Source organism: Salmo trutta, chromosome 38, assembly GCF_901001165.1.
Source record: "Salmo trutta chromosome 38, fSalTru1.1, whole genome shotgun sequence".
Classification (NCBI taxonomy): domain Eukaryota; kingdom Metazoa; phylum Chordata; class Actinopteri; order Salmoniformes; family Salmonidae; genus Salmo; species Salmo trutta.
The window spans coordinates 14,409,602-14,435,366 of NC_042994.1; the positions used below are offsets into that span (position 1 = coordinate 14,409,602).

Here is a 25,765-nt window from a genome sequence, read left to right on the forward strand (position 1 = left end):
TATGTATTGTTATGTATATTATGGATTGTATTATGGATTGTTATGCATATGACGTATTGTTATATTATGTATTGTTATGTATATTATGTATTGTATTATGGATTGTTATGTATATGATGTATTGTTATATTATGTATTGTTATGTATATGATGTATTGTATTATGCATTGGTATGTATATTATGTGTTGCATTATGCATTGTTATGTATATTGTGTATTATTATGTATTGTTATGTATATTATGAATTGTATTATGTATTGTTATGTATATTATGTATTTTATTTGTTGCGTTTTGTTTCTGGTTTGGACCCCAGAAAGAGTAGCAGCGGCTAATTGGGGATCCTAATAAAATACTAAATACCACAACAAACAAAAAACTTAGTGCACACTTCTCTCTTGTTCTAAATGTAAGGGTGAATGAATAATGACTACCTGTGGAGCCTGTCTTGGAACAAATCATTCTAATGTCAGTTTACGGCCTCATCTTTTGATGTTTAGGCCTAATGCATCTATGGGAATCTGAAACAGACAAGCACAATATGCCAACTCAACACCTTCTAAAACGCACACTCAGCACCAATAAAAATAGACACCCGGATGTACACATGCCCCCCTCTACAAACTACAAAAATAAACACTTACCACACCCACACACACACACACACACACAGTCTGTTTCCCTCCTCCTCAACCTGGCTCGTGGCCTACTCCTGGGGCTGCAGCCCTCTGACGTGTGTGTGTGGGTCTCGATATGTACAGTCCAATTCTGAGTTCCTTGGAGCCGGATGGTCCTGACACCCCATGCTGATCAATACTGCCCCCGGTGGTAGGCTCTAATCCTGTCCATGAACCCTGCAGCGTCAACCCCCACTCTGCCCTTCCGCTCCGATCCCTGGGCCCAGCCAGGCACCGCACCGCCATTACACACACACACACACACACACACACACACACACACACACACACACACACACACACACACACACACACAGGAAGAAATGCAGGCACATGCACACACACCCGCACAGAGATGTGATGTAGAAAGTGTGTGAGTCACTCCAAAGTCTATAATGACTTACAACAACCCCTCTCACCTCAACCACACAGAGCCACAGATACTGTAAATCAATTGGGAAAAGTTAGTGTTTGCGTCACTCCTCTCACTGTACAACTACTGTACAACTCAGCTTGCTAACATGGGGAAAAGTTAGCTGAATTCTGTACATCTTTGGCTCTGACCCCCAAAATGTTAATAAAGAGTGGTATAAATACATTCAGGGCTCAGTTGGGGTTTATTTACAGGATAAAAAGCATCTCTGTGTAAAAAGAGCCCAAAACATGAGTACAGTATATAAATATATTATTATATTCTTAAAAATACCCATAGAATATACTGTAGATATAAAGAGAATGCATAAAAACACTGTAAATCTCATGTAAATCTCTCTCATGCACCCACTCACTCTCTCACACACAAAAACACATTCACACACTAACAGGCACGTTGAAGGCTCTTTGGGTATCTTCTTGTTAGGCATCACTGTTGTGTTTTGCATTTCATGATGTGTCCACTTCCCAGCACTGAGGAGAGAGAAAGAGTTGAGATTAGTATATCAGCTTTGCATAACATGACCCATTCTACAACAGACAACATCCCCAAATAGTAAAGTATTTCCAAAGTCTCTTCAGACATTAGCAATAGTATCAGGAGCTGGCCTGGTATACCAGCTATTATAACCTTCAATAGTATCAGGAGCTGGCCTGGTATACCAGCTATTATAACCTTCAATAGTATCAGGAGCTGGCCTGGTATACCAGCTATTATAACCTTCAATAGTATCAGGAGCTGGCCTGGTTTACCAGCTATTATAACCTTCAATAGTATCCGCCAGGGCTTACAGTGAGCTAATATGCAATTTGCACTGATTTCGCTTGAGAAGACAATTCCATTAAACTAGAGAGAGAGAGAGAGAGAGAGAGGAAGGGAGGGAGGGAGAGAGACGAAGAAGGAGAAAGACAGAAAAGGAGGAAGGGGAAATGAATGGGATCAGGTTTGCTGTCCATTACAATCAGACACTGTAAGGGGTCAATGTGCTGACCAGGTGATAACAGACAGAGCATAATAGATAATAGACCTATAATGGGAGACTGAGAGGAAACATCACAGAAAGCTGACCCCAGGTCAGCGGTAGACAGACGGAGAGGAGACCCTGCTGTGTCTCCTGAGGGGAGGGTGTCACAATCGTCGTAGGAACATTCAGACCAAAGCGCAGCGTGATATCGGTTCGACATATTTTTATTATAAGTCAACCGCAAAAAAACACCAAAGAATACACGACACATGAAGCTACGGAGTGCTCACAGGCAACTACACATAAACAAGATCCTACAAAACACAGTGGGGAAATGGCTGCCTAAATATGATCCCCAATTAGAGGCAACGATTACCAGCTGCCTCTAATTGGGAACCATACCAAGTACACCAACATAGAAATAATAAACCTAGAACACCCCCTAGTCATGACAGTACTCCCCCCCCAAAGGTGCGGAAAACCGCAAAACCTGAAACCAACTGGGGACGGTGGGGGGGTGATTAGTGTCGGTGTCGGCTCCTGTGCAGGTCTTAGCCCCCGCCCAGACCCCTGATCCGGCCATGGCGCCGGGCTGAACGCTGTGCCTGGACTGGGCATCGGCGCAAAGGAGGGCTCCGGCCATGGAGCTGGGTTGGACGCCGTGCCTGGACTGGGCACCGGCACAAAGCAGGGCTCCGGCCATGGAGCTGGGTTGGACGCCGTGCCTGGACTGGGAATCAGCGCAGAGGAAAGCTCCTGCCAGGGAGCAGGACTGGACGCCGTGCCTGGACTGGGCACCGGCGCAGAGGAAGGCTCCGGCCTTGGAGTTGGACTGGACACCGTGCCTGGGAGCTCCGGACCGTTGACCCTCGCTGGAGGCTCCGGAACGTTGACCGTCGCAGGGGGTTCCAGACTGTGGACCGTCGCAGGGGGTTCCAGACTGTGGACCGTCGTAGGGGGTTCCGGACTGTGGACCGCTGCAGGGGGTTCCGGACTGTGGACCATCGCAGGGGGTTCCGGACTGTGGACCGTCGCAGGGGGTTCCGGACTGTGGACCGTCGTAGGGGGTTCCGGACTGTGGACCGTCGTAGGAGGTTCCGGACTGTGGACCGTCGCCGGAAGCTCTGGACTGGGGACCGTCGCCGGAAGCTCTGGACTGGGGACCGTCGCCGGAAGCTCTGGACTGGGGACAGTCGCCGGAAGCTCTGGACTGGGGACCGTCGCCGGAAGCTCTGGACTGGGGACCGTCGCCGGAGGCTCTGGACTGGTGACACGCACTTCAGGACGAGTGCGAGGAGCAGGCACAGGACGTACCGGACTGGGGAGGCGCACTGGAGGCCTGATGCGTGGAGCTGGCACAGGTTGCACCGGACTGGTGACACACTCTTCAGGGCGAGTGGGGAGCAGGCACAGGACGTACCGGACTGGGGAGGCGCACTGGAGGCCTGATGCGTGGGGCCGGCACAGGTTGCACCGGACTGGTGACACGCTCTTCAGGGCGAGTGCGTGGAGCAGGCACAGGACGTACTGGACTGGGGAGGCGCACTGGAGGCCTGATGCGTGGGGCCGGCACAGGTTGCACCGGACTGGTGACACGCTCTTCAGGGCGAGTGCGCAGAGCAGGCACAGGACGTACCGGACTGGGGATGCGCACTGGAGACCTGATGCGTGGGGCTGGCACAGGTTGCACCGGACTGGTGACACTTACCTCAGGGTGAGTGCGAGGAGCAGGCACAGGACGTACTGTGCTGTGGAGGCATACTGGAGGTCTGGTGCGTAGAGCCAGCACAAATTGTCCCGGACAGATGACACACTTCGCACGGCGAGTGCGGAGAGCTGGCACAGGACGCACTGGGCTGTGGAGGCGCACTGGAGATCTGGTGCGTAGAGCCGGCACAAATTGTACCAGAATGATGACACACTTCGCACGCCGAGTGCGGGGAGCTGGCACAGGACGTACTGGGCTGTGAAAGCGTACTGGAGACTTGGTGCGTAGAGCCGGCACACATGGTACCTGACAGATAACACGCTCCTCAAGGCGAGTGTGGAGAGCTGGCACAGGACGTACAGGGCTGTGGAGGCGTACTGGAGACCTGGTGCGTGGAGCCGGCACAGTTTTGACCAGACTGCTAGCACGCTCCTCAGGACGAGTACAGAGAGCTGACTCAGGTGGCATCAAACAGATAACACGCCCCTTAGGGCGAATGTCGTGCCTCATACACCAACACAACAACTCTCTCATTTCTCTCTCCTCCAATTTCTCCATCAGCTCACTGATGGTCTCTGACTCTCTCCGTTCACTCTCCTCCAGTTCCTCCCTCTTCTCCCAGACTGGCTTTGGCTCACACCTCGGCTCCGCCAACCAACCCGTGTGCCCCCCCCCCCAAAATGTTGGGCTGTCTTTTGGGCTTTCTACGTGGCCGCGAACCCCGGCGTCGCCACTGTCTTCCCTTCTCTCCTTGCGTCTGCTTCCAAGGAAGGGTTTCGTCTCCAGCCATAATTTCCTCCCACGTCCAGGATGTCTTCTCCTCCTTTATCTCCTCCCAAGCCCAGGATACCTTCTCCTCCCGGGCACGCTGCTTGGTCCTGGTGTGATCTTCTGTCACGATCGTCGTAGGAACATTCAGACCAAAGCGCAGCGTGATATCGGTTCGACATATTTTTATTATAAGTCAACCGCAAAAAAACACCAAAGAATACACGACACGTGAAGCTACGGAGTGCTCACAGGCAACTACACATAAACAAGATCCTACAAAACACAGTGGGGAAATGGCTGCCTAAATATGATCCCCAATTAGAGGCAACGATTACCAGCTGCCTCTAATTGGGAACCATACCAAGTACACCAACATAGAAATAATAAACCTAGAACACCCCCTAGTCACGCCCTGACCTACTATACCATAGAGAACCAAGAGCTCTCTATGGTCAGGGCGTGACAAGAAGTGGTACCTGAGTACTAGAAGGCATATTAGCTATTATAACTCATGCTAATGGGTACATAAACTATTAGAATTAGACATGGTCAGTGATGAGAAAGGGATGTGTTCGTTCGGCTGGTGCTGAAGGAGGGTTCGATGGGGATTGACTAATGTATAACACACACAGTGTCAGACACACACACACACACGCACACGCACAGTGTCATATCAAATCAAATTTTATTGGTCACATACACATGGTTATCAGATGTTAATGCGAGTGTAGCAAAATGCTTGTGCTTCTAGTTCAGACAGTGCAGCAATATTTAACATGTAATCTAACAATTCCCCAATAACTACCTAATACACACAAATCTAAATAAAGGAATGGAATATGTACATATAAATATATGAATGAGCAATGACAGAGCAGCATTAGCAAGATGCAATAGATGGTATAAAATACAGTACACACACATATGAGATGAGTAATGCAAGATATGCAAACATTATTAAAGTGGCATTATTAAAGTGACTAGTGATAAGTAGTTTGGAGGGCAGGTAGTTTTCCCCCAGTGATGCGTTGTGCAGACTGCACCACCCTCTGGAGAGCCTTGCGGTTGTGGGCGGTGCAGTTGCCGTACCAGGCGGTGATACAGCCTGACAGGATGCTCTCAATTGTGCATCTGTAAAAGTTTGTGAGGGTTTTAGGTGACAAGCCAAATTTCTTCAGCCTCCTGAGGTTGAAGAGGCACTGTTGCGCCTTCGTCACCACACTGTCTGTGTGGTTGGACCATTTCAGTTTTTCCATAATGTGTACATCTAGGAACTTAAAACTTTCCACCTTCTCCACTGCTGTCCCGTCACATTATCTCTGTACAATGGACAGTGTGAGTGAACAAGGAGTGAACGACATGTGAGTGGGATCGCTGCTGTTATGTCTGAATGCAGAGCGGATCTGAATCTCTCAGCTGGCCATGACTCACCTCCATTCACTCCATTGTGTGAAAACACATTTCCTTCAGTAACAGGATACAGGAAGTAGTCCTCTCTGTTCTCTGTCACACTACACCTCACATAGAAGCTCTCACCACGAGTGGCACCCTATTCCATATATAGTGCACTACTTTTGACCAAAGCCCTATGGGACCTGGTGAAAAGTAGTGCACTATAGGGAATAGGGTGACATTTTGGACGCAGCCCAAACCTCCAGCTCTACCTTCCATTACCTGGAGTTGCATCAGGAGTAGTGTCAAGGTTTAAAGGGTCACTTCCTGTGTGAGGGTGTCTTAGAGTAGCGCTGACTGATTAGTGTCAGGAGGGTAATCAGAGGTTGCAAAACAAAACTCTCTTTGGTAAAGATAAGTTACTATTCTGATAAAGAGGGGGAAGTAGTGTTTGTGAAAGCTTCAATGGGATGTGCATGGGACTGAGTAATCATAACAAAAAGAATCCTACATAGGAACGTTCTGACAAGAACAACCACACTGCTTCACTTGCTGAGGCAGTTGTATAAGAGTTTGTCATGCTGATCGGTCCCCTTTTCCTCTGTGAGACTGTTGGGCACTTCCACCAATCATTCTGATTATCGTTTGTCACACTTTTCCTCCTCACCAGTGGCACACAGCTTTAGAGATGTGAAAACGCATTTCGGAGGTTAGCTTCCCCTTTCCAACGTGGTCTTAGCTTGTTAACCCCATCATGAAACTATACTACAGTTGTCTGTACTGGTACACATATCTATTAGCTAACCACATGACTTGCACCTTGACATCTTCCATTGAAAATAGAAAACTGCTTTGCCAGCAATTACATTCAAAGGCCTATTGGAGAAAATAATATTTTCAAAAGTGAATGAAAGTGTGAAACGCATCCTTTGATATAGTTTTCAAAGTCAGTATAACACATGGGGCACGGTTCAATGGCAGACATGACCAGGCAGAGGTGGAGTTATTGATTTGGAGCGGAGGTGTCACAGGGGCAGATAACTCACTGGAGAGAGGGAGACAATGAGATGGCCCTGTCGTCACACAGGTACTGTAACGGCTGTCTTTGGAAGAAGAGGACTAAGGTGCAGCGTGGAATTTGTTCATCTTTTATTTTGGATGAAAAAAGGCACTTCACAAAGAAAAACAGACGACAGCCAAACAGTCCTGTCAGGTATCCTAACACACTAAACAGAAATTAACTACCCACAAACCCCAAAGGAAAACAGGCTGCCTAAGTATGACTCCCAATCAGCGACAACGAAGTACAGCTGTCCCTGATTGAGAGCCATACCAGGCCAAAACAAAGAAATACAAAGCATAGAAAAAAGGACATAGAATGCCCACCCAAATCACACCCTGACCAAACCTAAATAGAGACATAAAAAAGGCTCTCTCAGGTCAGGGCGTGACAGGTACGTACACACACGTACACACACGTACACACACGTACACACACACAATTACACAAAACACGCATACACGTACAGACACAAACAGCGCACACACACACATTTGCCTACAGTGCACTCGCATCTGCCAGATGGGAGTTTACAACTTGCTGCACTCAAAACTCACACTATGTCAATGACAAAATAAGCACACACATATATGGATTGTCAACTCAAAAATGTGTGCATGGGCACATAAATTCACACATGAACCCCCCTTCCTTCCAAGACACACTCACAATCCCCCCTGCACATAAAAACACACACCGCCACACAAACACCCACACCGTATGATACTGCTGGAGTCAGCACATTTTCTCCACAGTAAATGGGGTTCTGTTTATCCATGCTCAGACATTACCAGACTATACAGCAGGCTGGCCCAGCCCTGCATTACAAATATGAGACGCCACACACACGCGCACACACCCCCCATAAACATTTGCAATATTTTCCCATTTCCTCTGCAGGTAGTCAGGCAGTCAGGGCGGGCGACGGTTCATCTCTTAGGGAGCTCTGCCCTTCAGTATTAATAATCTCCCAGTCACACCTCACCTCGTTGGGGGATGAATCATGTTGTATGGGGCCTGCCGGGGTGAGGGGGAATACGGTGATGCATGACATGATGGCTGGCCTTTGTGTAGGGGAGGAGGGGGGAGAGGACGAGGGGCGGGGGGAGTGGGGGAAAGGCCATGGCCCAGAGATCTCTATTTCCATGGCACATACTGGATATGCCAACATACACACACACAAGCAGGTACACGCACACAAAACTACACACCCATACACACAGTTAGCCACTGATTGGATGACTGAGCAGAAGGTGGTACGTGTCCATGCAACACTGTTGAACATTGCATCACCACCTGGGTCCTTTCATTTTAATCCAATCAAAACCTTGTATACAAACACCTGAGACACTTTAAGGTCCCAGACACCGAAATGGAGAGTGATTTTGAAAATATGCAACAAGGAACCAGCTTCGTCTGTTGATCTCAATTTCACTTCACTTCCATAATTTGTTTTGGTCACAGACCGTATCCTTGCTGAGGGAGTTGTATAATAATGTTTTGAGTGGAGTTTCACCGTACATGTTTTCCCAGGTAAATATATTGAACAAGCTCTGCCCTCATTTCTCCTGCTGTCCTTGTAATAAACACTTGAGCTCAATAACAACTAGCTAGAATGATCACGACCAAGGTACAGGATCATTCATACAGCTAGATACGCATCGTAATATAACAAGTGCTCAGGGAAAATGGGGTGCACACCTAAGTGTCATCAAAATAGCTAGAAGTGGTGTGTTTGTGCGGGTGTTGTGAATATGGTGGTGTGCCGTTTACGGCTTCGCATCTCTGTGTGTACTGTGTGTGTGTGTGTGTGCGTGCGTAACATTTGTGTGTGTGTGTGTACCTGCATAATTTTTGTGTGCGTGTGTGTATATAATAATCCTTGTGTGTGTGTGTACCCTGGGACTGGTCTGACACTGTCTGACGCTAACTGTGACAAGATTGATGAAGAGGTGGCGGTGTGACAAGAACAACTGGGCTCTCTGCATCCGGCCCCGGACTACAGTACTGCCACACTATCCACACACACCCTCCTCCAGCTGTCCCCGTGGGACCACGCTCTCTCACGGAGTGTGTGAATCTGTGTGTGAGAGCGTGGGTGTGTGTGTGTTAATGTCCTTTTATCGTTGCAAGGGTAGCGAGGAGATGCTAGATGCATAACACTGAACAGGGACAAGTGGAGTTAAGGTGTTCAGCTCTAGAGTTTGATGCGTTTGAGTTTAGCTTTAGTGTTGTTCACTCAGCAGGATGCTTATGAAGTTGTTCAAGGTGAATACGAGCGAGAGAGAGAGGGAAAACAGAGAGAGAGGGGGGAGAGAGGAAACAGAGAGAGAGAGGGGGAGAGAGAGGGAAAAACAGAGAGACAGGGAGGAGAGAGAGGAAAAACAGAGAGAGAGAGGGGAAGAGAGAGAGTGGGAGAGAGAGGGAAAACAGAGAGAGGGATAGTGAGAAGGATTGAAAGCGTCGGGAGGAGGCGAAAGACAGCAGGGACAGAAAGACGAGTGAAAGAGAGCTAGGTGGGAGGGCAGGAACAAAAGGGCAGAGAGAGATAAAGAAAAGCTGTGTGCAAGGGAGGGAAGGAGAGCTCTGCTCAGTGCGGCCGTGTGAAGCGGCCTGTCTGACATGAAAGCGCTGGGCTCTGTGACCCTGGAAGGCATCATATTACATTACAGCAGCAGGAGAGAGGGAGAGTGTAATAAAATGATAGAGAGAGGGGAAGAGAGTGAGAGAGTGGAAGAGAGTGAGAGAGAGGGGGGGTAGTGAGAGGGGAAGAGAGTGAGAGAGAGGGGAAGAGAGTGAGAGAGAGGGGAAGAGAGAGAGAGAGGAAGAAAGAGAGAGAGAGGGGAAGAGAGAGAGAGAGAGAGAGGGGAAGAGAGAGAGAGAGAGAGAGAGAGAGAGAGAGGGGAGAGAGAGAGTGAGAGAGAGGGGAAGAGAGAGAGAGAGGAAGAAAGAAGAGAGAGAGAGGGGAAGAGAGAGAGAGAGAGAGGGGAAGAGAGAGAGAGAGAGAGAGAGAGAGAGAGAGGGGAAGAGAGTGAGAGGAGGGGAAGAGAGTGAGAGGGGAAGAGAGTGAGAGGGGAAGAGAGAGAGAGAGATAGAGTGCACGAGAGAGAGAGGGGAAGAAAGAAAGGTAGAGAGAAAAAAGAAACAAAGATACAATGAATCCCACTGCACTAAACACAGACTTCAAAGACTTCGATCGCATTGGCATTCACACACTAATACATTACAAGCGAGTCTGTGGGCACACATTACGAGGGATCCAGTGGTACCCCATAGATGGACCTATCAGTCTCAGGCTATCCAAACAGATCTGACTCACTATGATTTAGCTCGCAGATTCACCCCCATTATTTGTAGTAAATGGGTTTGGGAGGAGATATTGTGGTTGTGTTTCTATGGAGGCTCATGGCCATTGGGCCAGACTGAGGGATGGGCTCACAGTGGGCGGAGGAGGGATGGAGGGAGGGAAAGTGTTACCGGCACCGTGAATCACAGTGTTGGGGTAAGCAGGTGGAGTAGAAAACACACATACACACACACACTAATACAGAGGCAAAGGCACACACACATACACATGCATGATCATAGACCTCCTCACCATTTGGCACGGGTACGGGTGAGGAGGTCATCTACCTACTGATGTCTCTGTCTCTTCACAGCATCAGTTCAGTGGATGGTGTAGAACACCTCTGACTCAACACCATACAAGGGGAGTGAGACCAGGAGAGTGAGCCGATCATGGTGTTGATTTTATGACTGACTGTCTGCACTCGTGATTTCCTGTGGGATTGCACGCCAGATGATGTGTATAGCCGGTGGATGTATAAGCATGCGAGTGGATTTACGAACGTGTGTATGCAGTGCGTACCTTTGGGTATCTGTTTCTGTGTGTGTTTGTGATAATAGCTGCGAGTGATGTCCTGGTTGGTTGGTTGTGGCGAGGCACTATAAAGCGCCAGGGTGTAAATGACTATTTGATGCTCTCTCAAGGCACATCCATATTCATCTGTTGTCAGGGATGTCTGATTAACAGCCTCCCCGCACACACACACAACTGGCTCAATCATTCATATCCATGGACAAACACTCTCTCGCACGCAGGCACACACAAGTACAACACACACTCAGGCCAGTAAATACTGAGGGCAATGAAGACGGGCAGTCACTACTGGCAGCTCAGAGCTCACTACACTAAATGGCTACATGTCCTCAACGGCTAGTTAGTAGATACAACTCAGCATTTAAATCTCTATAATTCCCAAATCAGCAAGCAAAACGGATTTGATTTCTGAAAGTGTAAACTGTGATGATGGAAGGAAGGCCCGAGAGATGATAATGGAACGTGTGCCGATATTTGGAGCGACACAGGCACCCATAGGAGTTGGCGATAGACAGAAAGATGATGAGCTGCAATTTCTTTTGGAAGGTGGTTTTGTTGTGTCTTTATGGAGTCGAATATTTCAAACGGTGGTTCAACACTAGAGAAGAAAAGACAACACAGATAATTCGGAATCCTACTGTATGGTAGCATAATCGCTAATACTGAGGCCCACTGTACGGTAGCATCATTGCTAACACTGAGGCATGCTGTACGGTAGCATAATCGCTAATACTGAGGCACACTGTACGGTATCATAATCGCTAACACTGAGGCACACAAGCATCATCGCTAACACAGAGGGACACTGCATGGTAGCATCATCGCTAACACTGAGGCACACTGCATCATCCCTAACACTGAGGCACACTGCATGGTAGCATCATCGCTAACACTGAGGCACACTGTATGGTAGCATCATCGCTAACACTGAGGCACACTCATGGTAGCATCATCGCTAACACTGAGCAATACCGTATGGCAGCATCATCGCTAACACTGAGGCAGACTGTATGGTAGCATCATCGCTAACACTGAGGCATACTGTATGGTAGCATAATCGCTAACGGTAGAACAAGCTGAGACAAAAGAGTAACTAAACAGCACAGTAGCTTACTGAAGAGACACTAAGTGACTGAAATCAAAAGGAATGGCTGGACCTCACAGTCAGTTCCTCTTGGCCTAATGTAAAATCTAAAAACGCATCCCATGATGCATCTCCTCTCCCATCTCAAGGCTGATTCATCCTTATTGCAACAGATCGGTCTGTATTGATTTGCCCATAGAAGCTCCATTGATTTTCCATTTTAGAGCAAGGTATGGGTATTTGTGCTCGCAGTGGCAGGGGAGGCAGAGGCAGGCGTTGGCACTTCGCACCTGAACAGAGGCAGAGAGTAAAGTCAAGGGAGGAGGTAAAGTCGGTTCTCTTAAAAGACAAATAAGGCCATCCATCTCAGATGTTTACCTGTGTCAGCCCATCTCTGCCAAGGCATCTATCAATAACAGCTCTCTGGACTGCTGATCAGAACTGTTAGATGTTGTTTTATTTTAGATGAACAGTAAGGCATGAAAGTTCAGCTGCAAACAGCTGCGTATAAAAGTGTTAGAACTTCTGGAATCTTTATTTTCTCCTTTTGGGTGAAAACCTAGAGGAACCTTTGCCAACCCTAAACTATGACTGACCTTCTCTGGCTTCTGACCCAAGGTGCCTCTTCCTCTCTCCTCTGGAATGGACAGAACCAGAAGGAAAGGTCAACTCCTGATAGGTACAGTGGCTTGCAAAAGTATTCACCCCCTTGGCATTTTTCCTATTTTGCCTTACAACCTGGAATTAAAATAGATTTTTGGGGGGTTTGTATCATTTGATTTACACAACATGCCTACCACTTTGAAGATGCAAAATATTTTTTTGTGTGTGAAACAAACAAGAAATAAGACAAAAAAAACTGAAACCTTGAGTGTGCATTACTATTCACCCCCCCAAAGTCAATACTTTGTAGAGCCACCTTTTGCAGCAAATACAGCTGCAAATCTCTTGGGGTATGTCTCTATAAGCTTGGAACATCTAGCCACTGGGTTTTTTGCCCATTCTTCAAGGCAAAACTGCTCCAGCTCCTTCAAGTTGGAGGGTTCTGCTGTTGTACAGCAATCTTTAAGTCATACCACAGATTCTCAATTGGATTGAGGTCTGGGCTTTGACTAGGCCATTCCAAGACATTTAAATGTTTCCCTTTAAACCACTCGAGTGTTGCTTTAGCAGTATGCTTAGGGTCATTGTCCTACTGGAAGGTGAACCTCCGTCCCAGTCTCAAATCTCTGGAAGACTGTCACAGGTTTCCCTCAATAATTTCCCTGTATTTAGCGCCATCCATCATTCCTTCAATTCTGACCAGTTTCCCAGTCCCTGCTGATGAAAAACATCCCCACAGCACGATGCTGCCACCACCATGCTTCACTGCGGGGATGGTGTTCTCAGGGTGAGCCAGACATAGCGTTTTCCTTGATGGCCCCAAAAAATAATTTTAGTCTCATCTGACCAGAGTACCTTCTTCCATATGTTTGGGGAGTCTCCCACATGCCTTTTGGCGAACACCAAACGTGTTTGCTTATTTCTTTCTTTAACCAATGGCTTTTTTCTGGCAACTCTTCTGTGAAGCCCAGCTCTGTGGAGTGTATGGCTTAAAGTGGTCCTAAGGACAGACACTCCAATCTCCGATGTGGAGCTTTGCAGCTCCTTCAGGGTTATCTTTGGTCTCTTTGTTGCCTCTATGATTAATACCCTCCTTGCCTGGTCCGTGAGTTTTGGTGGACGGCCCTCTCTTGGCAGGTTTGTTGTGGTGCCATATTCATTCCATTTCTTTTTTCTTTCAGTTTCATGATTTTTTTTATAACTCAACCCTGATCCGTACTTCTCCACAACTTTGTCCCTGACCTGTTTAGAGAGCTCCTTGGTCTTCATGGTGCATGTTGCTTGGTGGTGCCCCTTGCTTGGTGTTGCAGACTCTGGGGCCTTTCAGAACAGGTGTGTATATACTGATGTGACATTTAGTTAAATAAAGTCCACCTGTGTGCAATCTAATTATGTGACTTCTGAAGGTAATTGATTGCACAAGATCTTATTTAGGGGCTTCATAGCAAAGTGGGTGAATACATATGCACGCACCACTTTTCAGCTTTTAATTTTTTTATAATTGTTTGAAACAAGTAATTTTTTTCATTTCACTTCACCAATTTGGAATATTTTGTGTATGTCCATTACATGAAATCCAAATAAAAATCTATTTAAATTACAGGTTGTAATGCAACAAAATAGGAAAAACACCAAGGGGATGAATACTTTTGCAAGGCACTGTACATCAATGGAGAGGCTAACAGTGGGGAAAGACAGAGTGAGGTAGTGTCAAAGGACAGTAGGCTGAATTGGAACGCATGCCGACACTGTAGACTTGTGTGCAGGAGACCATGGCATTACCTCTACACCAGCCAGGCCACAATGGGTCAGAATGTTTACACATTTCAGAGTAAAACATTCACTAACTCTCAACATGAAGAAAGGCATCCCCAAAGCATCCCCAATCTAGGAAAAATAATTTGTGAGTTTTAAACAAGTTCTTTTTTTTACCCAAATTCAAGTAGATGCCTATTGGGCTGCATTGAGTTGTGTTGGCGCACCAGTTAGCCGGAAACAGGCAAAACATCTGTTGGAGTCCTTGATAACTTTTAGTGTGAAGAGTGAACACACAAGCTGTGGGGTGTCACGATTATTTTACACTTGCTGAGTAAACTTTTTCATGCTCAATGCCAGTGGCTTTCTGTGTTTTGATGTGTGTGTGTGTGTGTGTGTGAGAGAGTGTGTGTTGACCTTGAACTGATACAAAATCAGCTATTGTCAACAATTCAGAGGAGTGCAACAACAGTTTGTCTTTTCTTTTATTTCTCTCTCACTTCTATACTTCCTTTGCACACACCGATTCCCTCAGTTCCCCTTCCCATCTGTTCAAAAACACATTTTCTCTATGCTTGTCTCTCCTTACTGTTCCACGCCTTACATTTGCATTTTAGTCATTTAGCAGACGCTCTTATACAGAGCGACTTACAGGAGAAATTAGGGTTAAGTGCCTTGCTCTAGGGCACAGACAGATTTTTCACCTAGTTGGCTCGGGGATTCAAACCAGCATCCTTCGGTTACTGGCCCAACGCTCTTAACTGCTAGACTACCTGCCACTCCTCTTCTCTACATTCCTCCGCTCTCTCTCTATCCATCTCTCATTCTTGGGGGCTCAGCGATTGTTCTGGTTATCATGGGACGAGTTGTGAGAAATGAGGCAGATGGCAGCGATTTATCAACGATTGAGGTTCGCGCAGTGCGGTGGTGTTCTGGGGGAAAGAAGGAGGAGGAAGGGAAAAGAAGGGATGACAGGGTTTTTCGTTCCTGAGGCCAAGCTTGATGAAACGATTGCGGATCCACTCTGCCGCATCAAACAGACAGGTAGATACTAGATTGGGGGTCTCCTCCTGCTGATTTGCCTGACATTGGCTTCTCTCCCCTTACACCCCCGCCCATCCCTCATCCCTGATTCCCCGCCTCTCCAGGTTGCGGTACAAAATGCTCATCTCCCTCCCTCTTTTTATTCACTGTGTTTCGCCTCTGTCTATTCGGGTGGAAATAGATGACAGAGTAGCAGTAGAAAAGGCAAGAGATGGATAGTTGGAAAGATGGACAACTCTCCCTCCCTCCCCATCTCTCTCTTTTTGTGTCTTTGATTGCGCAGTCCCAGTGCGTGTTGGGGGAAGAGAGGCATGGAGGCAGGCGCCGGGTATCCTGCCAACCCTCTCTCTGTCTGCCAGAAAGGGCCCAGATGCCTGCTGCTGCCTCTGGCACACTGTGCTACTCTAGTCTATACTCACTAGGCCTCAGAGAGAGGGAGGGGTGGGAAAGAGAGGAGGGGGGAGAAATGAGGAGAGTTAAAGGCGAGAGAAAGAAAGAGGAGATATTAGAGAAGTGTAAGTGAGGACAGCAGGTAAGATAAAGAGAGAGAAACAGGAGAAACAAAAGAAGGATGAGAGAGAGGAAATGAGAGAGGATGAGAGTATCCTTCAGGGTATTCCTATTCTGAGATCAAACTCCCTCATCATGTCTTCAGCTTCAACATCAAAAGGAACACTCACCTTTTGCCCTTATCCAACAAGCACAATAACATTTGTGTAACTGTCAGGATTTGAAACCTGTTCTCCCACGGGAGAAGCTAACGTCTTGACCTTTGGACCAAGAGGACCTTTCCTTTTGGCCTGCTGGCTGACACTGATTTTGAAGTCGAAGGCGGGGCTACCCATCACGTGACCATGAGAAACCATGACTGACTCAAGTCCACTACACTTGCACACACGCATAAACACACACACACTTTTCTTGTCTAATTAAAAGGTGTGTTGTCACTGAACAATATTTTATTTGTGCATCTGAATCCCTGGGGACATTCAAAGTCAGCCTATATACCATCATGCTGGTGTTTTATCATTAAAGGTCCAATGCAGCAGTTTGTATCTCAATATCTCAAAATATTTTTCTAGATAACAATTAAAAAAAATTCAAATAAACAAAAATAGCTTCTTAGCAAAGAGCAATTTCTCAAGCAAAAATGTTGCTAGGACTGTCTGGGAGTGGTCTGAGTGGGAAACTGAAAACTAGCTGTTATTGGCAGAGAGATTTGGAACTCCCTTTCTTATTGGTCTATTAACTATTTTACCACCTGGTGATGTCACCATGGCAGGCCAAAACTCCATCCCACCAAAACAGGCAAACATTTCTGCCGTTCTTCTTAAACAGTTCTTATACTAAAAGGGCATGATCATAATTTTCACAATTTCACAGTATTATTCCAACCTCACAGTGTGGAAATATATATAAAACACAGGAAAATCCAATTTTTGACTGCACAGGCTTTTAAATAATCCAAAAGAATCCATACTTTCACCAAGAAGTTTTCTTATTAATTAGTTGTCCTCCTCCCTGCCGAGTCTATTCATCTCCACAACATTTCCCTGACATTTTGGAGATCAGTGGGAAAGGGCATCAGTGTGTATATCAGCATGAACCTAATTGAAAACTTAAACTCCTATTCATTTAATTTAGTTTAACCTGGCGTCCCCAGTTATTGGTTAGGACTGAGGGGTGGATGGGGTAATGGAGCAGGATAGAGGGAAATGATTGGTAAAGAAATCACAGCATTGGGCAGCATCATTCAGTCCTGGGAGGGAAGAGCTGTACAGGTCTGTGAGGGACTAGCAGTAATGTTACCGTGGTGATCAATGAGGATAAATACAAGAGAAAGGTGTTTTTCGCCTCGGATGGTCATATGATCAGAAAATACTCACGGTCCTTGTTCGTAAAAGTTTAAATAGATGAAAATGCTAAACTCAGGTATGAATGCACACACACACACACACACACACACACACACACACACACACACACACACACACACACACACACACACACACACACACACCACAAGAGCTCTTTCCCATCTGCATTGATTCCTGTACTCCATTTCTCCCTCGCTCCTCAGCCTCCTCATCCCCATCTCCACTCCTGTCATTCCTCTCCTCCCTTCAGATCCCTTCATCTCCTCCCCTGCTGATCCATCTTTCATCCCGTCCTCTCTCTGTCAGAATCCTATTGCTTTCCTGCCAAGCTTTCTCTCCCTCCAGCATGAGTCAGTGAGAGAGGTGCTCATTCCCTTTGCACTGCAGGGGGCTATGAGGGGTTGTGAGAGACAACAGGTGGGCTCACAGTCCAGAGGCTAACAGAGGAATGGATACTCCAGTTCTACCCAGTGGTCCAGGGGATGATAGGCTCTGGGTATCTAACAGAGGAGCAATAGAGGTATCCATTTTCTGTAATGGGATTCCATTGAGATAGAGACTGTGGACTTCAAGGGAGACTGGTTATGAGAAGGGAGCACAACGATTCTCTGCCTAACCACTAGAAGAAACCTGTAGAGCAGTGGAATGCAATCGTAGAAGTATCCATTTTCGATTTTCTTTAATGATCTTTTATCCAAACCTGGAGACCCTATTGAGATAAATAGAGCACAATGATCCTTTGACTAAACTCTATAAGAAGACTACAGTGCGGGGTTAGGCAATCGTACCAAGTATTTAAAAGCCTGCGCTTTTACTGGCCCTTGCAGAGTAAGATTACCCACCACCCCCGTTTGTAGAGAAATGGCATGGGATAAACTTAACAAGACAGAGGCCACCACATGCTCGCACTTATGAATAACGTAACAGGAAGACAGAAACCCTAACCATATAGCCACTACTAGAAACCACTATTGATCCATGACGCACCAAATCCTACCCATTTTCTGGTTACCCACCATGTCGGAGACAGTAGCATAGTGTACAGTTAGAGGGGTTGAGCACACTCCAGCCCTCATTAGAACAGTACCAGAACCAGCATCGCCAGAATATCTGCCCTGCATAGCTGATCCACAGAGCTTTTTAAGTGGAAGGGGGTGAGGGGAGGTTTTAAAGGGGAAGGGAGATAAGGGAGTTAAAGCCTGGAGATTCAGAGGGGCAGCCTTGCTCACTCGGCAAAAACCTTCCTGTCACTTTCCCCTTTGTTGAGAGAATGATCAAAAGAGGACGAGGGGTGAGAGAGAGCATCGCTCCTGTCATGGGGGTTTCAAACGGGGATAACTTTGGAATGTCGGAACACGGGCTGCATTTCAAATGGGTGTTAGGGTGGGTCCGTGCAGTGGATGCATGCATCTGTGTGTGTGTGTATGTATGCGTGTGACTACGCAAGAGTGTGCAAATGGCCTCTCGATGTGCACATCTCTATGTGCATCTGTATGTGTGTGCTCACGCGCGTGCGTCTACGTGCGTACTGTACTGTAACTGGGTATGCGAACATCCTTTGCATCCTCATACAACTCTTGAAGCGCTGGAGCTTTGATGACTCACTAAAAGGAGGGGATAATGGGGCACTGACTGTTGTTTGGGAGGATGATCTTCCGTCCTTCTTTCTTCCCCCTCCCCCTCCCTCGCTCCATCCGAGGAGCTCTCACCTCACACCACTGAGGAGGAGGGGGAGGATCATCCTCCTCAGTGAATTTCATACATAAAAAAAAAGTTTTAGATAAAACTATACTAAATATATTCACATCACCAAATAACTGATTAAAATATACTGTTATGTTATGAAGGTCTACAGTAGCCTCAACAGCACTCTGTATGTTAGAACCATAGTCGGAGGCCAGCTAGTTTCGGTCCTCCTCTGGGTACACTGACTTCAATACAAAACCTAGGAGGCTCATGGTTCTCAACCCATTCCATAGACTTGCACAGTAATAATGATAACTTCCGGAGGACGTCCTCCAACCTATCAGAGCTCTTGCAGTGCTAACTAATATCTTCTCCATCCAATCAACGGATCAGAGAACGAATCTAGTACTGAAAGCATAAACTACTGCAGTGCATAAAATGGGGTGAGTAGTTGACTCAAAGAGAGAGAAAGACAATAGTTAAACAGTTTTGAACAAATTATCTTGTTCAAAAATTAAGGAGAAGCAGCAGAGGGAGAGCTAGCTATATTTTATTGTATTTTCTTTCGTCTTAGTTTACCTTTTACTTAGTTAGCTAATTTAGCCTACTCAACATCCTGAATCAAACAGTGGAATGCTATTTATGTTAGCTAGTTGGCTAAGGCTATCCAACAATGCAACTCTTCCAAGTCAAGGTAAGCTTTCATTTTGCCAGCCGGGGTTTGTCGGTGTAACTGCTAAACCGTTGCTGTACATCAAATCAAATCAAATTGTATTTGTCACATGCGCTGAATACAACAGGTGTAGACCTTACAAATAGTCTGGGTAGCCATTTGATTAGCTGTTCAGGAGTCTTATGGCTTGGGGGTAGAAGCTGTTAAGAAGCCTCTTGGACCTAGACTTGGTGCTCCGGACCACTTGCCGTGCGGTAGCAGAGAGAACAGTCTATGACTAGGGTGGCAGGAGTCTTTGAAGATTTTTAGGGCCTTCCTCTGACACCGCCTGGTATAGAGGTCCTGGACGGCAGGAAATAGTCTGGGTAACCATTTGATTAGCTGTTCAGGAGTCTTATGGCTTCGGGGTAGAATCTGTTTAGAAGCCTCTTAGACCTAGACTTGGCGCTCCGGTACCGCTTGCCGTGCGGTAGCAGAGAGAACAGTCTATGACTAGGGTGGCTGGAGTCTTTGATGATTTTTAGGGCCTTCCTCTGACACGGCCTGTTATAGAGGTCCTGGACGGCAGGAAGCTTGGCCCCGGTGATGTACTGGGCCGTACGCACTACCCTCTGTAGTGCCTTGCGGTTGGAGGCCGAGCAGTTGCCATACCAGGCAGTGATGCAACCCATCAGGATGCTTTCAATGGTGCAGCTGTAAAATCTATTGAGGATCTGAGGACCCATGCCAAATCTTTTCAGTCTCCTGAGAAATAGGTTTTGTCGTGCCCTCGTCACGACTGTCTTGGTGTGCTTGGACCATGTTAGTTTGTTGTTGATGTGGACGCCAAGGAACTTGAAGCTCTCAACCTGCTCCACTACAGCCCCGTCGATGAGAATGGGGGTGTGCTCGGTTCTCATTTTCCTGTAGTCCACAACCATCTCCTTTGTCTTGATCACGTTGAGGGAGAGGTTGTTGTCCTTGCACCACATGGTCACACTGTACTGCGTGATTGTACACATGGATTGGATTGTGAGTTTTTTTAACACGTTAGGTCTAGTTTGTTAACTATAATGTTAATATGGTGACAATGATGTAGGCTGTCTATCGGTTAGCGGTATGAAGGTTTGGCTTGGAGAGGTTTTTTTGCGCCTGGTCACAGACAGCTGTTGTGTTGTGCACTGAAGTCCACAAGCAAAGGGAAAAGGTGAGAGAAGGAGAGCGTGTACAGTAGATGTGAGAAAGAATTATACAATGAGCAAAGTGATGATGCTGTATGTGGCTGCTATGAAAGTGAACCGGGTGTGCGGGTGATCAGTGTGTATTTATTCCGCCGATTCTGTTACAAAACGTTTCTTAAACGAACGCAAACAGAATGAAATCGGGAGGGACCTACCTACATTTGTCCAAAAGAAACTCTTGTTTAAGTTGCAAACTGGACTAATGATTACACCCCTTATCAGGTAGATGCAGGCAAGAGTGTGCACGGTGGTATTAAATGAGTCACTGTCTGCCACATTAATTACTCAAATTTGTCTCTCCAACCTGTGCACCTACATCCTCTCCCTAATCTTGAACGGCACAAACAGCCACTGCCTCACACCCCTTTTTCTGACCTCCCTCCTTCGTTGCTCAACCCCAGGTGGTTCCACTGGCTCACCTCCCCCCCCCCCCACCCCCCCCCCCCCTGCAGAGAGGCTGTCCTGGGATAACAGTAGTACCTGGAATACCCTCTGTAAGGACATTAAGGGCTCAGCATTGGGCTGGCAGCCTGGCACAGATCCAAAGAATGCAGAGAGAGACAGAGAGAGAGACACAGAGAGAAAGACGGAAGGAGAAAGGGGAAGAGTGAGAGAGAAAGACAGAGAGAGAGAAGAGAGCGAGAGTCACATCAATACCAGCAATATATCTGTTTGAAATGGGACAGTGTTTTATCTCCCTCCACAGCAGTGGGGACAGCACAAGTGTTAGTATTTGTAAGCCACGGCAAATGCCTGCAATGAGTGCTTTACCTCTGTGTGTGTGTCTGCTGAAACACCTACCAATCTCCTCTATGCTCAGGTGTCTGCAGCAGTTGGGAAGTGGACACGGAGGTACTCTCTGGAGCGCATGTCCGCCTGCAATCCCAAAAAGATAGTAGAGGGGTTAACTTCTGCTGCCGTCAACAACACCAATTAGGCCTCTTGTCTTCCCACTGTCACAAAACTGCACACCTACGTATTCTGCAATATCTCATTGACAATGCAAGATCTCTGTGAATGTTTGAGTTATGACACTACACTTCTCAACTTAGGATCCCCTGTCCTCCCCCACATAGGATTGGAAAAAAGCAGCCTGAAACAAAAAACAACAAGAACCCATCACAAAGACTTGCTGTGTGCTTCATCTCGACATGACAATGCCAACCATTCATCCATCAAATTGTTTAAAAACTAATCTAGAACTGTTTATTTGATTTCCGACCTGCCTTTGTTCTTGCTACGTGACTCAGTAAGAGTCGTGGATTGTGTGTGTGTGAGATTTGTTTGTGCGTGTGTGGTTGTGCTTTAGCTGTAAGTGTATGTGTTTCTATGCGTGTGTGTGTTTCTATGCGTATGTGTGTGTGTGTGTGTTTCTATGCGTATGTGTGTGTGTGTGTTTCTATGCGTATGTGTGTGTGTTTCTATGCGTATGTGTGTGAGTGTATGTGTTTCTAAGTGTATGTGTGTGTGTGTATGTGTTTCTATGCGTATGTGTGTGTGTGTATGTGTTTCTAAGTGTATGTGTGTGTGTATGTGTTTCTATGCGTATGTGTGTGTGTGTATGTGTTTCTATGCGTATGTGTGTGTGTGTATGTGTTTCTAAGTGTATGTGTGTGTGTGTGTATGTGTTTCTATGCGTATGTGTGCGTTTGTGCTTTAGGTGTAAGTCATGGATGGTATAAGGTAGATATGAGGATTTAGAATGAAAGGGGGTTTAGAATGTGTTTGGTAATGAATGTGTGGCCTAGTGGTAAAGGCCTAGTGTCAGTTACTTTAACGAGAACTGTCAGAGTGTGAATTTCACTGGGGATTCCTCCTCTCTGTCTATCAATCAGCAAGGACTTGAGTCACTCCATTTGCAGCTGAAGCCCCTGAATTACCCAGCACCCGCATGAAAACATGTGTAAACACACGCTGGCACATAGACAGAAACTGTGCGCACACACACACAAAACTTCACAACCCCGGAGAACACGCACTCAAACAGATCTTAAAATACCCTTAAAAACTTCACATCACAAAAACATCATAAAAGACCAGTGTTAAACTTTGATACATCTGGAGTCTGCTCCAGTAGCTGTTGGCGTGGCGCGGAGCACGCATAAATAACAGGTGGGTTCCAACTTCCTCATTATCATAACTTCCCATAGCACTCAGCGAAGCACAAGAGACAACACTCACTGATCTGTCATTGCTTTGGATGGGAGTGGGAGAGAAAGGAGGGAGCAAAAGAAAAGAAGAGAGAGAGAGAGAATGAGAGATGTTGGTGATGCATTGGCGTGTGATTGACAGAAGGAGAGGTAGAAGGTAGAAAAGGTAGTGCCAACGGGAATGAAGGGGTCTGATTGAAGCTTTGTCCACCAGTCTCCCGTTGTCACCCATAGAGCTCTTACACTGGGAGCAGGACTGGCAGGGTGTTGGTGCACAGGTGGACACTGAGCCGTCAAGCTGTGACACTTGGCAGGGGGCATTGGCGCTATTTCACACAAACATGTACATACGCATGCCTGCACGCACACTCACACGCATGCAGACATGTTTACGCACACACACGCACATGCGGCACGCACGCACACACTCAGACACACACTCACTCTCTTTCTCTAACTCTGCGCCCTGGCCTCGTTCCACTGGCCTGAGGCACGTCTATTGCTCTCCCCCAGCAGCCCTACAGCAGTTTGTCTGGCTACACTATCCCTCTCTTCATCTCTCTCCCTCCATCCCTCTCCCTCTCTTTATTCCTCCAGCTGGACTGGGTTTCTGGTTCAAGCTGAAAATGTCAAACAGAAATATATTAACATTTAGAAAACCTGAGGGCTTCAACAAGCAGCACCGTTTAATGTTGCAGTAGTATCGCCTCCACCGACGGAAAAAAAGCACACTTGCAGAGTGAAATCGTTCAAAGTAACTTATTTTTCTGCAATATTATGAAAATGAACTATTTCTGCAATATTTCACACATAACAAAATATTAATAACTGGTGATATTTGCTCAGAGATAAAATGCAAGTTGTGCGAAGTGTAAGCTAGTTCAAATCTTTGTAAGACAGTAGCTGGACACAGTAAATAGTCAACATTTTGAATCACATCTCCGAGTCTTTGTCAAGAAATCTTACAATATACTCTGATCACCCACTACAGTAGAACACATGGCATGCACTAAGCACACTGAACACCTTAAGTGAGATGCATTTGTCGCACTCAATCCCCATCCATGATAACACAGCAGGAAGAGGACAGAAGTTAGTGTGATGATTCTGCCGGTGTAATTTCTCATAGTTAGTGTCTAGCCTCTCTCCTGCATTGTGTGTTTTCTGCATCTGCACTGTCAATTGTTTCCATAGAGGAGAGGAGATAAAATGTACTGGATACAAGACCTGGGTTCAAATACTATTTGAAATCATTTCAAAACTGGGCTTGATTGAGCTTGCCTGGCTCAATGGACCAATAGAATAGTCCAAGAAAATAATTCCCGCCTATCTGACACTCCAGGCAGGCTTCAAACAAACGCTCAAAGTATTTGAGAGATTTTAAATAGTGTTTGAACCCAGGTCTGCAGTAGACTGAATGTGTTTGAACCCAGGTCTGCAGTAGACTGAATGTGTTTGGGTTCAAACCCAGCTCTGCATATGTTTGGGTTTGAACCCAGGTCTGCAGTAGACAATGTATTTGGGTTTGAACCCAGATCTGCAGTAGACTGAATGTGCTTGAACCCAGGTCTGCAGTAGACTGAATATTTTGGGTTTGAACCCAGGTCTGCATGTGTTTGGGTTTGAACCCAGGTCTGCAGTAGACAATGTGTTTGGGTTTGAACCCAGATCTGCAGTAGACTGAATGTGTTGGGTTTGAACCCAGGTCTGCATGTGTTTGGGTTTGAACCCAGGTCTGCAGTAGACTGAATGTGTTTGGGTTTGAACCCAGGTCTGCATGTGTTTGGGTTTGAACCCAGGTCTGCAGTAGACAATGTGTTTGGGTTTGAACCCAGATCTGCAGTAGACTGAATGTGTTGGGTTTGAACCCAGGTCTGCAGTAGACTGAATATTTTGGGGTTTGAACCCAGGTCTCCAGTAGACTGAATGTGTTTGGGCTTGAACCCAGGTCTGCAGTAGACTGAATATTTTGGGGTTTGAACCCAGGTCTCCAGTAGACTGAATGTGTTTGGGCTTGAACCCAGGTCTGCAGTAGACTGAATATTTGTAGGTTTGAACCCAGGTCTCCAGTAGACTGAATGTGTTTGGGCTTGAACCCAGGTCTGCAGTAGACTGAATGTATTTGGGTTTTAATCCAGGCCTGCAGTAGACTGAATGTATTTGGGTTTGAATCCAGGCCTGCAGTAGCCTGAATGTGTTTGGGTTTGTTTTGGGTGGGTGGGTGTTGTTAATGTATCAGTGTCAACAGACAGAAACACAAAGCTCTGTGGGGTTGAATTATTCAAAGGAGAGGATAGGGGAAAGATGGGGGGTGGGAGAGAGAGAGTGAGGAAAGGACAGCGAGAGATTGGAGGGGGGAGAGAAAGAGAGAGAGAGAAATGGAGAGAGACAGACAGATGCAGAGAAATGTGACAGGCATGCACACCCACACACAAACATTAACAAAGGGAGTGAGAGAGACACAATAGGCATGAGATTCTGTAAGCAGTCTGTGTGTGTAGCTGCTGCAGTAGGAAGAGATAGACGCCCACAAAACACACAACACAGATTAAAGCCTTCCCTTTAAACAAACACAGAAGCCAGAGTCTCAGCGGGGACACCGGCACACAAAACTACCATCAGCATCCCTTTACCTCTGTCTACAAAGGCCCACCACGGCCCACCGCTAACGCTACCTCCAACAATCGCTCACATTGAAAATCCATTTGTTACGGCAACCAGCTGGGGAGCAACAGTGCTGCTTTAGCATTTCCTGTTGATTCAGATGCAGAGCAGAGTAATGGATGAGT

The 25,765-nt window shown here is 46.6% G+C and overlaps 1 pseudogene; it reads right to left on the minus strand.

Annotated features, from left to right (window-relative positions):
* Window positions 1-1,274: 1,274 nt before the first annotated feature.
* Window positions 1,275-25,765, minus strand: part of LOC115178649 (SEC14-like protein 1) — a 115,995-nt pseudogene continuing 91,504 nt past the window's right edge.